Source organism: Dermochelys coriacea, chromosome 1 (genome assembly GCF_009764565.3).
Source record: "Dermochelys coriacea isolate rDerCor1 chromosome 1, rDerCor1.pri.v4, whole genome shotgun sequence".
NCBI classification, from domain to species: domain Eukaryota; kingdom Metazoa; phylum Chordata; order Testudines; family Dermochelyidae; genus Dermochelys; species Dermochelys coriacea.
This window is the reverse complement of record NC_050068.2, coordinates 112,865,069-112,880,052: the sequence shown is the minus strand read 5'-3', so window position 1 is coordinate 112,880,052 and position 14,984 is coordinate 112,865,069. Positions and strand designations below refer to the sequence as shown.

The window sequence follows — 14,984 nt, the reverse complement described above, 5'->3', positions numbered from 1 at the left end:
AAGATAAGGATTTGGATGTTTATTTTATTACCCAGGTTTCTGGAGACAGCTCCTTTGCCATGAACCCATCTTTGGGATTCCCGCATTAAAATGCAGTTGTTAAATTTTATGATAAGTGCATTTTGAAATCAGGTATGTTACATGTTCTTCTCTACTACCCGGTGGGGGGGAACTACTAAAGAATATTATATGTATGTTTGAATCATTTTGATGTAAGGTGCTTGAACTCTCTGAAGGTGCAGAACATTACTCCTGAGTCATATTATCAGGTGGATCCTGTTACCTCCAAGTAGAACAGTAGTTCCCAAACTTTAACAGCCCGCGAACCCCTTTCACTAAATTGTGAAATCTTATGAACCCCCTTCTAAAAATGAATATTTCTAGGGATTTAAGTTTAAATTTCCTCCGCACTCCACAGAGCTCCTGCGGCTGGACCCCGTTGACTGCTCCGGTCAACTGAGCTCCACTGAGCTCAGGCAGCAGGTCCTGCTGATCACCGGGGCTCAGGCTGCCATCCCCAACTGCCCAGCCGTGCTCTCCCTGGGGTATGGGCTGCCAGCCCCATACAAAGCACTGGGATTCAGGCTGCTGCCTTCCCCGCTGACGGGGGCAGGGCTCGGGCTGCCAGCCCCATGCGGAGCGCTAGGATTTGGGCGGCCCACTCCCCCGCTCTCTCTAGAAACAACCAATCTTGGGGAGAAAGTGTTGGCTGATTTATTATTTCAGTAACCAATAAAGACAACCCTCAAGAAAGGAATATGTTGTATTTTATCTATATCAATATCTATATCTATATCAAATGTGCCTAAATCACTAATTCTTGTTGATTGTCAAGTGATTTAGGTACTTCTGAAGATTTTAGACAATATATTCTGTTCTGTCAGTAGCAGGGTGTCTACAATGCCATTGATGCAATTCTCTGTCTTTAAAGAAATGTTAATAATTTCTCTTTCTTGGGTAAAATAGTCAACAGAGTTTGATAAAGGCAAGTGTTTCTCAATTCATACTTGTATAGAAAACCAATCATTTTGTTGCTTGTACATAGTGGTGTCAGCGGGAAAGTGTGACAAGTTCATGTATATTTCAGTTTTCACTGGAGACACTGCGAAGCGTTCATGTAGTTGGAAGAATTTTTCATTATCACACAAATAAAGTAGGGATCTGTCATGTTGAACTGTAGGAGTCCAGCATTTTTAAGCTGTTTGCACTGAATATTATCAAAAGAAAAAAGTTATCAATTACAATGATTATAGTATGTGTCTTATGAAAAATAGGGCTTGATATCAAAATAACTTTCTGATTCTCTGTAACAGGAGCTCAGAAAGGTGTATTATAAACCTTTGACAGCCTTCCTGAGACAGTCTTCCTGAGACATTTGGCTGGAAAATCATTTGATTCCCAAATGTTAGCAGTTATACCAGTGCTACTTCAGTAACTCTAATAATATCTTAATTAACCAAAATGCTTTTTGTTCTCTTATAATCAGGAGTACAATGACCTCAGACATGTTCATTATTTTTGAAAACAATTGACTGTACTACAAAGAGCAAATTTTAAATATTTTATATAGGCAATCAGCTGCTGAAAACTTTTTTTCCAAAAAGAAAAGGAGTACTTGTGGCACCTTAGAGACGAAAGAGATGTTGGTTTTCAGTTCTCCTTTTTTGTTTTCTTTTCCACAGCCTTGGATCCTAATGTTATCCACAGGCCAACTGTATGTGGATCTTGGCAGGCTGTTCATACTTTGTTCCTACTGAGCTTTCATCAGCACATCTTGGTGTGTGTTGTACATGAAATAATGCATGAAGGCTCTCTAAAGAGGAACCTGTACGAAAGACTTGCATGATATTTAATGAAGGTAAGGGAAGATAGTTGCAGAAGCAGTGTCTCATTTTGATACTACTACTGCTCTGTGATTACAATAACAAATTGATGCAAGCAAGCATTTTAAACATAATCACTTTGTAAAATACCTTTTGTAAAATGCCTTTTTGGCTTGCCGTAGTTCATTTGTGAGACTTCATCTTGCAGAAATTAGAAAGAAACTAAACTGTATGTAGCTTCTAAGAATTATTGGATTATTCAATTTCCTTAAACCACAGACATGATATAGGAATATAAAATATTAAGGGAATAATGGGGCAAAATCCTTTGATAACAAAAGTACATAAAGGTTAGATTTTATAGACAGATTAAAATACAATAATCCTTGACATTTTTCATGCTCAACTTCCAGTAGTCCATGAGTGTTCCAGAGAGTTTATTCATGGCTGTAGGGCTGTGTTCCATTTCAGAGAGGCTTAAATACCAAGAAATATGCCACTTTAAGATTTTACTACTGTCTTTATCAACTGCTGACTCTGAAAAGCCTGTGAATTTGATGCTCTGGTTGAGTCAGATGCATTTTGTGTCTGTTTCTTCAAGAAGTGAATGGGAGTCTGTGAAAATGGATTCTTCAGTCAAATCAGTTATTTTTTTCATGTGAACCAATATTAAAGAGGTGCTGGTCGTGAGTCTGTGGTGAAGACTGAGTTGAGTTTTTTGCACTTAAATTAGGGATTCACCCTCTTTGTTATATAAACATTAGTTTAAGCTTTCTGACATGCATTAGGTTACAGCATGGGGATCACCCATTTTGTGCATATGAAGGTTAGATTCAGCAGTTTGCACCAACCTTGTTTCTTGTAGTGTTAATATATTGATTTGCATTGTAAACTTTTGTCTGTCCTTCTTTCTGGAAAGAAAATAACTTTTACCCAGGAAAAGTGTTTATTTCATTTTAATTATAACCTAAGTTTATTTTAGGAACATTCTTTAACACAGAAGTAGTTCAAATAATTGGAATCTGTCTTCCGTTGTCTATGAGGCAGTAAAAGAAGAAAAGATGAAAATGTACAATATACTAACTGCTTAAAACAGCACAATCATATACTGATTCATTAATTTTAACAGAAATGCCTTTCTTCTCCTCCATGTCAGAATGAATATAAATGTATTTTTGAATTATTAGACCAATATCAAGGATAAATCTATCCACTCGGTTTTTATAATGGATCATCATATTATCTAAGCACCTTCCAAAGAACTAAGAGCCAGAACTATATGTGGCCCATGGCCACATTTTCCTCCTCACTTCCTCTAGGAGCAACAAGGAGTCCTAAAGAACCCCAAGATTATGGACTTCATCAACTGTAGTGGAACTAGCCCTACCTAGTGTTTCTCTCTTCCACCAACATAATCTCTTTCACCTGGATTCAGCTTCAGCCAGCTGCTTTAGGATAATTGGGAGATGGTGCTGTTAGCATGAGAGGTGAGTGAAATGAGCTAATTCTTTGTAAGACCAATGTCTGTTGTGTGGTATTTGTTGTGCTGTTGTTAACATGGCAACAATAGGCTCTCAGTGGTTTAAAATATTTGTCTCCCTGCCGTGCTGATTGTAATTTAAGGGGAAAGGGCTGAGATGTTCATAGGATGTGAATCAGAATCTTGCTTTTCTTTTTGTGCCTCAAATCTTTTTCTGAAGCCAGGATGGTGACACGCTCAGTTCAGTAAACATTCCACAACCCAGGGATTTTTGTTCAATGAGATATGTAGGAGGTTCATGTTATGATCATTGACTCTCGAACAGAATACTTAGTAATTTGAACACTGTCCAGACATCCACAGATTCATTATGACAGGTTTCAGAGTAGCAGCTGTGTTAGTCTGTATCCGCAAAAAGAAAAGGAGTACTTGTGGCACCTTAGAGACTAACAAATTTATTTAAGCATAAGCTTTCATGAGCTACAGCTCATTTCACCGGATGCATGCAGTGGAAAATACCACCGCATGCAGTGGAAAATACCACCACATGCATCCGATGAAGTGAGCTGTAGCTCACAAAAGCGTATGCTCAAATAAATTTGTTAGTCTCTAAGGTGCCACAAGTACACCTTTCCTTTTTACAGATTCATTAGATGCACAAAGTTAAGAAGCTGACAATATTCTGTGTATCTGCATGTGATAACTTCTTTTTTCACTTGTTTCCATCTCAGATAGCTTTGGGAGAAGATCCTTAGATAAGCTGCAGAGGACGACTGTTGTGGGTATCTTGTTAACTGTAGCCAAAGAGCATATGTCTGTTGACCTCGCTCCTGTGTCACCAACACTGAATTATTAATCTTTTTTTTGCCCTTCTTTCTCCCAAGCACTCCCCTCACTGAGCACTACCATAAGTAAAAGCACCATAGTGAAGTGAAATACTATTCGGAGTGATCATCAGTTCTCACCATGGCAGAAACTTCACAACTGATTAAGTGCCCATTTGCTAGGATCATACAAATCTAAAATGATATATTGGAGAATTGGGCTGTGATTAATGCAACAGATTCAGTAAAACTGAACGGAAAGACGAATAATCAAGGGAGAAATTCTGGGAATGAACACAGGCTGAGTGAATGGACTATGCTGCCAGCCACATAAACACATGCAGAGGAACTGAATCCTCAGCTCCACTTCACAGCTGCTGGCCCAGAGCTGCATTGCATCTGTTGTAATACCATACGGACAAGAGTAGGAGCCATGGGTTACTGTTCCCTTGTATATGAGTTTGTGAGTCAGTGTATCCATGGAGTTTGTGGACATGCTTCCAGGTCACCCCCATCCTTTCTCCACCGTATTGCCAATGATAGCACAGGGGAGTGTAGAGAACAGACCCTCTGAAGTTATCCCCCCATCCCAGCATGGCAGAATAACCGGTTGGCCTTTCCATGGCTGAGGTGTAGAAGGTTTATGTGATTGTCATTGATTCTCTAACAGAATATTTGATAATTAGAAGGTTGTCAAGAGACCCAGAGATTCATGTAGATGCACACAGCTTGACCTGTTTATCTGCATATGACTTTATTTTTAATCCAGTTTCTAGCTAGAAATCTATCTGATATCACAAGAGTTCCACCAATCACAAATTCAGCTGTGCTCATAACATTTCTGACGCTTGAGACTGAAAGATTTCGCAGTGATGAACTCAAACCCTGGACCTGATTTGGCCTTGAATTTAAAGTGTTGCCTCATTTAATCTGAATTAGAAATGGTTGAAAAATGGTAAGGATTCCTCACAAAAAATTTATTGAAATTTTAAAAAATTGAAAAATGCTGACTTGGTCCTAAGTTATACATCCACACATGGCATCCTTGGCACATCTATGTGACGACTAGGGATGCCCCATCTAATATCTGTCCCTTGGTATCTCCAGAGATTATTTTATTGGTGGATTTAAAATTATATGAAAAATTGTCAAGAGTAATCTCCCTACAAAATTGTCAAAACTGTGGTAGCTACTAAAATAACAAGGAGTCTGGTGGCACCTTAAGACTAATAAATTTATTTGGGCATAAGCTTTCATGGGTAAAACACCACTTCTTCAGATATGGTAGCTACTGAATCCCAAATAATTTTTAACAGCAAGAAAGGAAAGTAGGCAATATTGTACTTTTCTAAATAGAGGCATATTTCTGATTTATTTCAGAGTAGCAGCCGTGTTAGTCCGTATTCGCAAAAAGAAAAGGAGTACTTGTGGCACCTTAGAGACTAACAAATTTATTTGAGCATAAGCTCTCGTGAGCTACAGTTTATGCTCAAATAAATTTGTTAGTCTCTAAGGTGCCACGAGTACTCCTTTTCTTATTTCTGATTTAGAAAGTCATAAACCAAGCTCTTGCTGTTTTTGTCAGCAGCTTCAGAAGGAACTTGAAGTGAGATTAGTTCTCTTTCATTATTATTATTCACTTATTAAATCAGATGTAGGCATGTGAACAGATCATTAAACATGTTTTAAATGTTGCTGCCCTGCCAACTACTACAAAGGCAAGGTCAGTGGCTGATTACAATGGCTGATTATTTCATCTGCTGTGCTACTCCTTACATCACAGAGTATTAGAGCGGTATTAATGTTTGGGCTAAGATTGATAGCAAACCGTTTTTAATCCTAACTCTCAGATGGACACATCTGACCTATAAAAGCTAGGTGATACTCAGATCTGTTAGAGTCCGCACAAGATTTCATGAAGTTTAGCAGTTTTCCTTCACATGTGTGGAGATTGTGACATTCTTGAAATTTCGGAATTAAATCTGTGAAGAAATTAAGGGAGGATTTCTTTGTATAACCTTTTCTTTTGTACTATTAACCGTCAGACTTAAAACCAAACTTCTATGACTTGAAGGAAGTACTACACCCCAAAAAAATTCATACCAACTTGCCAACACTTAGCAGCAAACAGACAATCCCCAAATGAATCACCAAACACCATCATGTTTTAATTTATTAAATAAATTACCTAAAGAGGTTGTGGCATCTCCATCATTGGAGATTTTTAAGAGCAGGTTAGACAAACACCTGTCAGGAATGGTCTAGATAATATTTAGTCCTGCCATTAGGTGGGGACTGGACTAGATGACCTCTCAAAGTCCCTTCCAGTCCTATGATTCTGTGAATAGCATGTTAAAAGAAAGAACTTGCAAAGACCCACTTTCCCAGGGCAAGTAGGAAGCTGTCCCAGGTTAGCAGGACCAAGTCCCTCAGGTTTTGCAGGTTCTAAATTTGTGTTTTAAAACAAGTACATTTCTAGCCTTTATGGCTGTGAGGAAAACCTTAAAAATGTAAACTGTGTGTAACTGACGTTGTAGTTGCCAGGCAGTGCGATAGCAGCAGTTGCTGACAGTGTTGTGTTTCCTGGGGGAACTCCACTCACTCTGCCTAAATTCAGCAACAAAGCAAGTAGAGAAGTAACTGCATGACCCATGGAGAAGAAGAGAGGCACCTTTTTTATTTTCCTGCCAGTAGAGACCTGGTCAGTCACCCACTCTGCAGCCTTCTGAAGCCAGCCTCAGCTTCTTCTTCTCACCCATCTCTAGCAGTCCTGTCCTTAGGTCTAGGGTGGAAAACAGAACATACTGGTATCCTAACCCCCGCCAAGAAAGAACAAAAGATCCCAGCAGCTCATGTAACCAAACTCCATAAGAGTTTGATCTCCTGTCACCAAGGGCTTGATCCACAGCCCATAGAAATTAATTGGAGTCTTTTTTTCCCCACCCTCTGCTCCATGTCCTCAAAGGTTGTCCCACTTGTTTTTAAAACAATATATAGGCTTGATTCTGAAAGCCCTACTCACGTGAAGAGCACCCCTGAACTAAATGGGGCTTCTTCACGAGCAAAGATTGTTCACATGTGGAAGGCTTGCAAGAATAACCCCTAAATAATTTTATCTTTTAGCCAAAGCTTTCATTTTGCTGACACCTAGGAACAGTGGGTTCCCTACGCCCAGTGTGAGGTTATTTTGATACCATCAAGAAGAAAAAGTGAAGACAAATTAATATATTTGAACCCCAAAAATATTTTGCTGAACTTTTTATTTCTTACTTTTTGCCTCCTTTGTAGTCATTGCTACTAAGTATTCTTTGCTACAAGGTGTTCTTTAAGCAAACTAGTTTGAGCTTCAGGCAGAAGCGTAGAGAGTTTGATATAACATGATACAAGTCCGGTTTGGTCAAAGACATCATACATATATGCCTATAATCTTACATCTTATTTCTTCCCCAAAAACACTCATTATGGATGGTAGTAGTTAAATTTCATACCACAATTTATTTAGTGGTATTACTTGGGAATATATGAGCATTTGTTTATTGTGCTGTCAGCAACTGTATCATTAGTTCTCTGATCACCAGTAAGTATGACCCTGAACCACAATCCCATATCTGAATCACCCTATGCAAATCTTGGGTGTGTTCAGATACAGGCCTGGGTTCGAACGTCCCAGCTCAGGCCCATTTATACCAGTTATGTATGGCTATGCATGTGTTTTTTCAAAGGCTTTAAAAATCTCATTAATATGCAGGTTTGTGTTTTCTACAGTGATTCTATTAATCTGTAATAGCTCACCAACTGGTGCCTACTAAATCATGTTATATGTTATATTTCTTTTGTTTTCTTTTTAAAAAGCATGAACATTTAGTTCCAGTCTTAACATGGATAATATATGAACTTGATTCTCAGTGAACATGTTTACAATAAGTTATCCAGTTCTGGATAAAAAATTCCACAGCATACAGTACAGAAAAGGTCACACTCATTTGCAATAGGGAGTTGGGTTTAACTGTGCAATGCAGAAGTGAGCTTCATTACAAGTAATTAATCCTCAAGGTTCCTGAATGTCATCTTGCAGAGGAAGTAATGGAGGTAGTTCATGAAAGGTAATTAATATTTTTATTACTGATTTTGAAAAGACTCTAGATAGCTTTGCTAGCCTGTGTGTGTTTATGACCCAAGCACTTTTGTTGGCCTTCTCTGAGGAAAGCTATATGAAAATTCCCTGATTAAACTGTCAGTATTGTGATAGTTGTCTGTCTTGAATTGTTGTTGTCTTATAATTATTGCTCTTTTATAGCAGAGAGGCACTGGTGGGTGTATGTAGGAGATGCATGCTAACATGCTGACACACTGACAAGTGTTTCACAATAAAAAAAGTTGTTCCCATAGGGAATGGCTAGCACAGTTATCAAGCAGGTTAACACTGTCATTCCTGGATTATCTGTCATTGATGTAATATTTCTTTTCCTTGTTAGTTTTTTATCTGGAAAATTATTATTCTGCTCAAAATGATTTGTGAAATTTGAAAATACATAAATTGTATTAAGTGTACTTCTTTTTAGAATCAGAACCAATAAATACGGTCCAAAATCTGCTCACAGTTACATGGTTGTAAATCTGGAGTATCTGCATTAATATAGTAATCAGTGGAGTGTTTTGAATTTACATCACTGTTATTCAGAGTAGAATTTGGCCCTTTATGCTTATTTTGTGTGTGTTACATGTAATTTTTATCAGTGAGGTTATTTATAATGAATTCTTATTCAAATACCATCATATAAACCCACTTGCGCACCTGACTGTGGCCCTCATATGTTAATGGCAAATAGACCAAACGAGGAGAACCTCTGCCTTTAAACTATACATGGAGACACGTCTGTCCAATTTTCTCCACCATCCATCCAATACTGTTTAGTATTAATGTTTCTGTGTAAAACGGCCGGTGCAATATTTTAAAATAGTGACTCTATAGAAAGGTTAATAGCAAGTAGTAATAACTTTGGAGGATGTTGGGAGAGCATGGGACAGAGATGAAGTGCAGTCATTATATATATATATATATATATATATATATATATATATATATATAAACTGGTGAACCTCTCTAATATTTTAAAAGTTGTACAAATGGGAGCATTTATTTACAAAGCCTAGATATAAAGCATCCTGTTAAATTTAAGCAGGCATTTTCAGAAAAGAAAGGCATGTGGGTGTGCATTCTGAATTTCTGTAAAATATATTTATGCATGTCTGAGTGGAAGAATGTGCCATTTCCCAGGTGTCTATATCCTCTTACATTATAAGACTGAAAAGCAAAAAGCCATATTCTAAGTAGTTAAACAAAGGAGATTGCATAGCTTCAAAAAGGGGTGTGGACGATTGAGTGCATTTTTTTTTAAAGATTGACACAAATTACACAATGATATTTATCTCTACTGCAGCATTTTCTGTATTCCCAGTACGTAGAATGGGAAATATTGTAAATATTGTACTGTGGTAAATTTAACTATTGCAGGTGATAAATGTTCAGTTTTTAATGGGGCTCGCTCTGGGCCAGATTATGTGTGACTGCTCTAGGAGCATGAAAGGAGGGCATGAAAAGCTTCCTCCTTTTAAAGATTGACACAAATTACACAATGATATTTATCTCTACTGCAGCATTTTCTGTATTCCCAGTACGTAGAATGGGAAATATTGTAAATATTGTACTGTGGTAAATTTAACTATTGCAGGTGATAAATGTTCAGTTTTTAATGGGGCTCGCTCTGGGCCAGATTATGTGTGACTGCTCTAGGAGCATGGAAGGAGGGCATGAAAATCTTTCCTCCCCTATGCAACAGCCTGGCATAGTCATAGTCCCTCTGCTAGTTGGAGAGCACTGGCTGTTCTTTCCTAGTGCCCCCTAATCTATAAGACACCCCAACAGTTATGGGGAGGAGGTGGAGCCATGGCATTCTCTCCCTCCCAGACACACAGTGGCCAGCACATCTGCCATGAGGAACCCATCTTGATCTCTGCTCAGCTGTCAAAAAAGCTATTCTGTTTCACAGATGGAATAAATTGTGCACATAGTATGGCATGTAAACATTTTCCATGGAGATTAACCATATTCTCCATTGAAAAAGGCATCACTGGCATCTTTCAGGTAGTCCAGTGGTGGCAGAAATAAGACATTATTATTTAATGTAAAGGTAGCCAGCCAGTCAGGCAGCGGCACAGACAGCTGCACCGGCACAGGCACTAGCAAACAGAGCTCTAAACAGGGGAGTTTGAGTGGGAGTTTGTATTGTGGTGCTTGTTTGGGGTTTGCTTTTGCTGGGGGGGGTGCTTTGGTGTGGTTTGTGTTTCCCAGATTAACAGGATTTAGGTGGGAAGGCGATGACAGATACAGAGGCAGCTGTGGGAGTGACTCCTGTAGTGGAAGACACATTGAGGATGACTGGATGTGGAAGCTGTGCTATGTACATGATCCTGGAGGGGGGAACCGGTAAGAGTTTTTTCTGCATGAAATGCCGTCTGATAGAGCTGATGGAGGAAAAGATCCGAGGTTTGGAGATGCAGGTGGAAAGTCTCGATGAGTTTAGGAAGGGGTTTGAGCAGATGATGGAGCAAAGATATGAGTTTCAGAGTAGCAGCCGTGTTAGTCTGTATTCGCAAAAAGAAAAGGAGTACTTGTGGCACCTTAGAGACTAACAAATTTATTAGAGCATAAGCTTTCGTGAGCTACAGCTCACTTCATCGGATGCAGTGAGCTGTAGCTCACGAAAACTTATGCTCTAATAAATTTGTTAGTCTCTAAGGTGCCACAAGTACTCCTTTTCTTTTTGCAAAGATATGAGGTATCTGAAGGGAAAAACTCAGACTCACGGATGGAAGCAGGGCTGGGGAATTTTGAGGGGAGACTGGGTGAGGAAAGTGGTCAGTGGAAGCATGTGACTAAAAGAACCAGGCAGAGGAAAAGACGGGCTAGTGAAGGAGAAATAGAGCTTAGGAAGAGGTTTGCAGAGTTGGAAAATGAAGAAGGGGCTCAGCAGGTACTTGTTGAAGGTGGAAGGGTAAGGAAGAAGAGAAGAGAGGCTAGTCCTATAGGAAAAGCAGAAGAGTCACGGGAGGAGTCAAATATGAGCCCCAGGAGGATACAGGATGGATTGAAGAGGATTATAAGGGAAAATAGGAATGGAAAGAACTTGCAGCCAGAGGGAACAGGGGAGAGACTGGAGAATAGCACCATCACCAGGAAAAGGCAGGTCTATGTGATCAGGGACTCTTTATTGAGAAGAATAGACAGGCCTGTAACTAGAGCTGATCCAGAGAATAGAAGGGTGTGCTGTCTTCCGGGTGCTAAAATACGGGATGTATACCTGAGGTTGAAAAGGACCCTAAAGGGAGCGGGAAAGAATCCCCTAATTATCCTTCATGTGGGAACAAATGATACGGCTAGATTCTCGCTGGAAAGTATTAAGGGAGACTATGCTAGGCTAGGGAAGACGCTTAAGGAAATTGAGGCTCAGGTGATCTTTAGCGGGATCCTTCCTGTTCCTAGAGAAGGGCAACAAAAGTGTGACAAGATTATGACTGTCAACAGATGGTTTAGGCAGTGGTGCTATAAGGAGGGCTTTGGGATGTATGGCCACTGGGAGGCATTCACAGACAGAGGACAGTTCTCTCGGGATGGACTTCATCTGAGTAGGGAAGGAAATAGACTTCTAGGATCAAGGCTGGCACAACTGATAAAGAGAGCTTTAAACTAGGAATTAGGGGGAGATGGTTGGGAGATGTCCAGGAAATCTCCACGCCAGATTTTAGCATTGAGAGGGAAGAAGACAAAGTAAGAAAGGATACAGCCGTGGGTAGGAGAATGTATATAAGGAGCGAGGGCAGTGTGGATACTAGACTAATAGGTTATACTGGCTGTAGAATGACTGTGCCTAATGGGGTACAAAATGTGAGCGAGGCCAAACAGCAAAAATTAAGATGTTTATACACCAATGCAAGGAGCCTAGGTAACAAAATGGAGGAACTAGAGCTACTGGTGCAGGAAGTGAAACCAGATATTATAGGGATAACAGAAACATGGTGGAATAGTAGTCATGACTGGACTACAGGTATTGAAGGGTATGTGCTCTTTAGGAAAGACAGAAACAAAGGTAAAGGGGGTGGAGTAGCATTGTATATCAATGATGAGGTAGAATGTAAAGCAATAAGAAGCGATGCAATGGATAAGACAGAGTCCGTCTGGGCAAAAATTACATTGGGGAAGAAAACTAGTAAAGCCTCTCCTACGATAGTGCTTGGGGTGTGCTATAGACCTCCGGGATCTAATTTGGATATGGATAGAGCCCTTTTTAATGTCTTTAATAAAGTAAATACTAATGGAAACTGCGTGATCATGGGAGACTTTAACTTCTCAGATATAGACTGGAGGACCAGTCCTAGTAATAATAATAGGGCTCAGACTTTCCTAGATGCGATAGCTGATGGATTCCTTCATCAAGTAGTTGCTGAACCGACTAGAGGGGATGCCATTTTAGATTTAATTTTGGTGAGTAGCGAGGACCTCATAGAAGAAATGGTTGTAGGGGACAATCTTGGTTCAAGTGATCATGAGCTAATTCAGTTCAAACTAAATGGAAGGATTAACAAAAATAAATCTGCAACTAGGGTTTTTGATTTCAAAAGGGCTGACTTTCAAAAATTAAGGAAATTAGTTAGGGAAGTGGATTGGACTGAAGAACTTATGGATCTAAAGGTAGAGGAGGCCTGGGATTACTTTAAATCAAAGCTGCAGAAGCTATCGGAAGCCTGTATCCCAAGAAAGGGGGAAAAATTCATAGGAAGGAGTTATAGACCAAGCTGGATGAGCAAGCATCTTAGAGAGGTGATTAAGAAGAAGCAGAAAGCATACAGGGAGTGGAAGATGGGAGGGATCAGCAAGGAAAGCTACCTAATTGAGGTCAGAACATGTAGGGATAAAGTGAGACAGGCTAAAAGTCGAGTAGAGTTGGACCTTGCAAAGGGAATTAAAACCAATAGTAAAAGTTCTATAGCCATATAAATAAGAAGAAAACTAAGAAAGAAGAAGTGGGGCCGCTTAACACTGAGGATGGAGTGGAGGTTAAAGATAATCTAGGCATGGCCCAATATCTAAACAAATACTTTGCCTCAGTCTTTAATAAGGCTAAAGAGGATCTTAGGGATAATGGTAGCATGACAAATGGGCATGAGGATATGGAGGTAGATATTACCATATCTTGAGGTAGAAGCGAAACTGAAACAGCTTAATGGGACTAAATCGGGGGGCCCAGATAATTTTCATCCAAGAATATTAAAGAAATTGGCACCTGAAATTGCAAGCCCATTATCAAGAATTTTTAATGAATCTGTAAACTCAGGAGTAGTACTGAATGATTGGAGAATTGCTAATATAGTTCCTATTTTTAAGAAAGGAAAAAAAAGTGATCCGGGTAACTACAGGCCAGTTAGTTTGACATCTGTAGTATGCAAGGTCCTGGAAAAAATTTTGAAGGAGAAATTAGTTAAGTACATTGAAGTCAATGGTAAATGGGACAAAATACAACATGGTTTTACAAAAGGTAGATCATGCCAAACCAATCTAATCTCCTTTTTTGAAAAAGTAACAGATTTTTTAGATAAAGGAAATGCAGTGGATCTAATTTACCTAGATTTCAGTAAGGCATTTGATACCGTGCCACATGGGGAATTATTAGTTAAATTGGAGAAGATGGAGATCAATATGAACATCAAAAGATGGATAAGGAATTGGTTAAAGGGGAGACTGCAACGGGTCCTACTGAAAGGCGAACTGTCAGGTTGGAGGGAGGTTACCAGTGGAGTTCCTCAGGGATCGGTTTTGGGACCAATCTTATTTAATCTTTTTATTAGTGACCTTGGCACAAAAAGTGGGAGTGTGCTAATAAAGTTTGCAGATGATACAAAGCTGGGAGGTATTGCCAATTCGGAGAAGGATCGGGATATTATACAGGAGGATCTGGATGACCTTGTAAACTGGAGTAATAGTAATAGGATGAAATTTAATAGTGAGAAGTGTAAGGTTATGCATTTAGGGATTAATAACAAGAATTTTAGTTATAAGTTGGGGATGCATCAATTAGAAGTAACGGAAGAGGAGAAGGACTTTGGAGTATTGGTTGATCATAGGATGACTATGAGCTGCCAATGTGATATGGCTGTGAAAAAAGCTAATGTAGTTTTGGGATGCATCAGGAGAGGCATTTCCAGTAGGGATAAGGAGGTTTTAGTACCATTATACAAGTCACTGGTGAGAGCTCACCTAGAATACTGTGTGCAGTTCTAGTCTCCCATGTTTAAAAAGGATGAATTCAAACTGGAGCAGGTACAGAGAAGGGCTACTAGGATGATCCGAGGAATGGAAAACTTGTCTTATGAAAGGAGACTTAAGGAGCTTGGCTTGTTTAGCCTAACTAAAAGAAGGTTGAGGGGAGATATGATTGCTCTCTATAAATATATCAGAGGGATAAATACAGGAGAGGGAGAGGAATTATTTCAGCTCAGCACCATGTGGACACAAGAACAAATGGGCATAAACTGGCCACCAGGAAGTTTAGACTTGAAATCAGACGAAGGTTTTTAACCATCAGAGGAGTGAAGTTTTGGAATAACCTTCCAAGGGAAGCAGTGGGGGCAAAAGATCTATCTGGTTTTAAGATTCTACTTGATAAGTTTATGGAGGAAATGGTATGATGGGATAATGGGATTTTGGTAAGTAATTGATCTTTAAATATTCAGGGTAAATAGGCCTAATCCCCTGAGATGGGATATTAGATGGATGGGATCTGAGTTACCCAGGAAAGAATT

The 14,984-nt window shown here is 39.3% G+C and overlaps 1 protein-coding gene across 3 annotated transcripts in view; it reads left to right on the top strand.

Moving 5' to 3' along the window:
• SH3RF3 (SH3 domain containing ring finger 3) overlaps positions 1–14,984 on the top strand; it is a 379,168-nt gene that overhangs the window by 84,727 nt on the left and 279,457 nt on the right. The window lies entirely within an intron of this gene.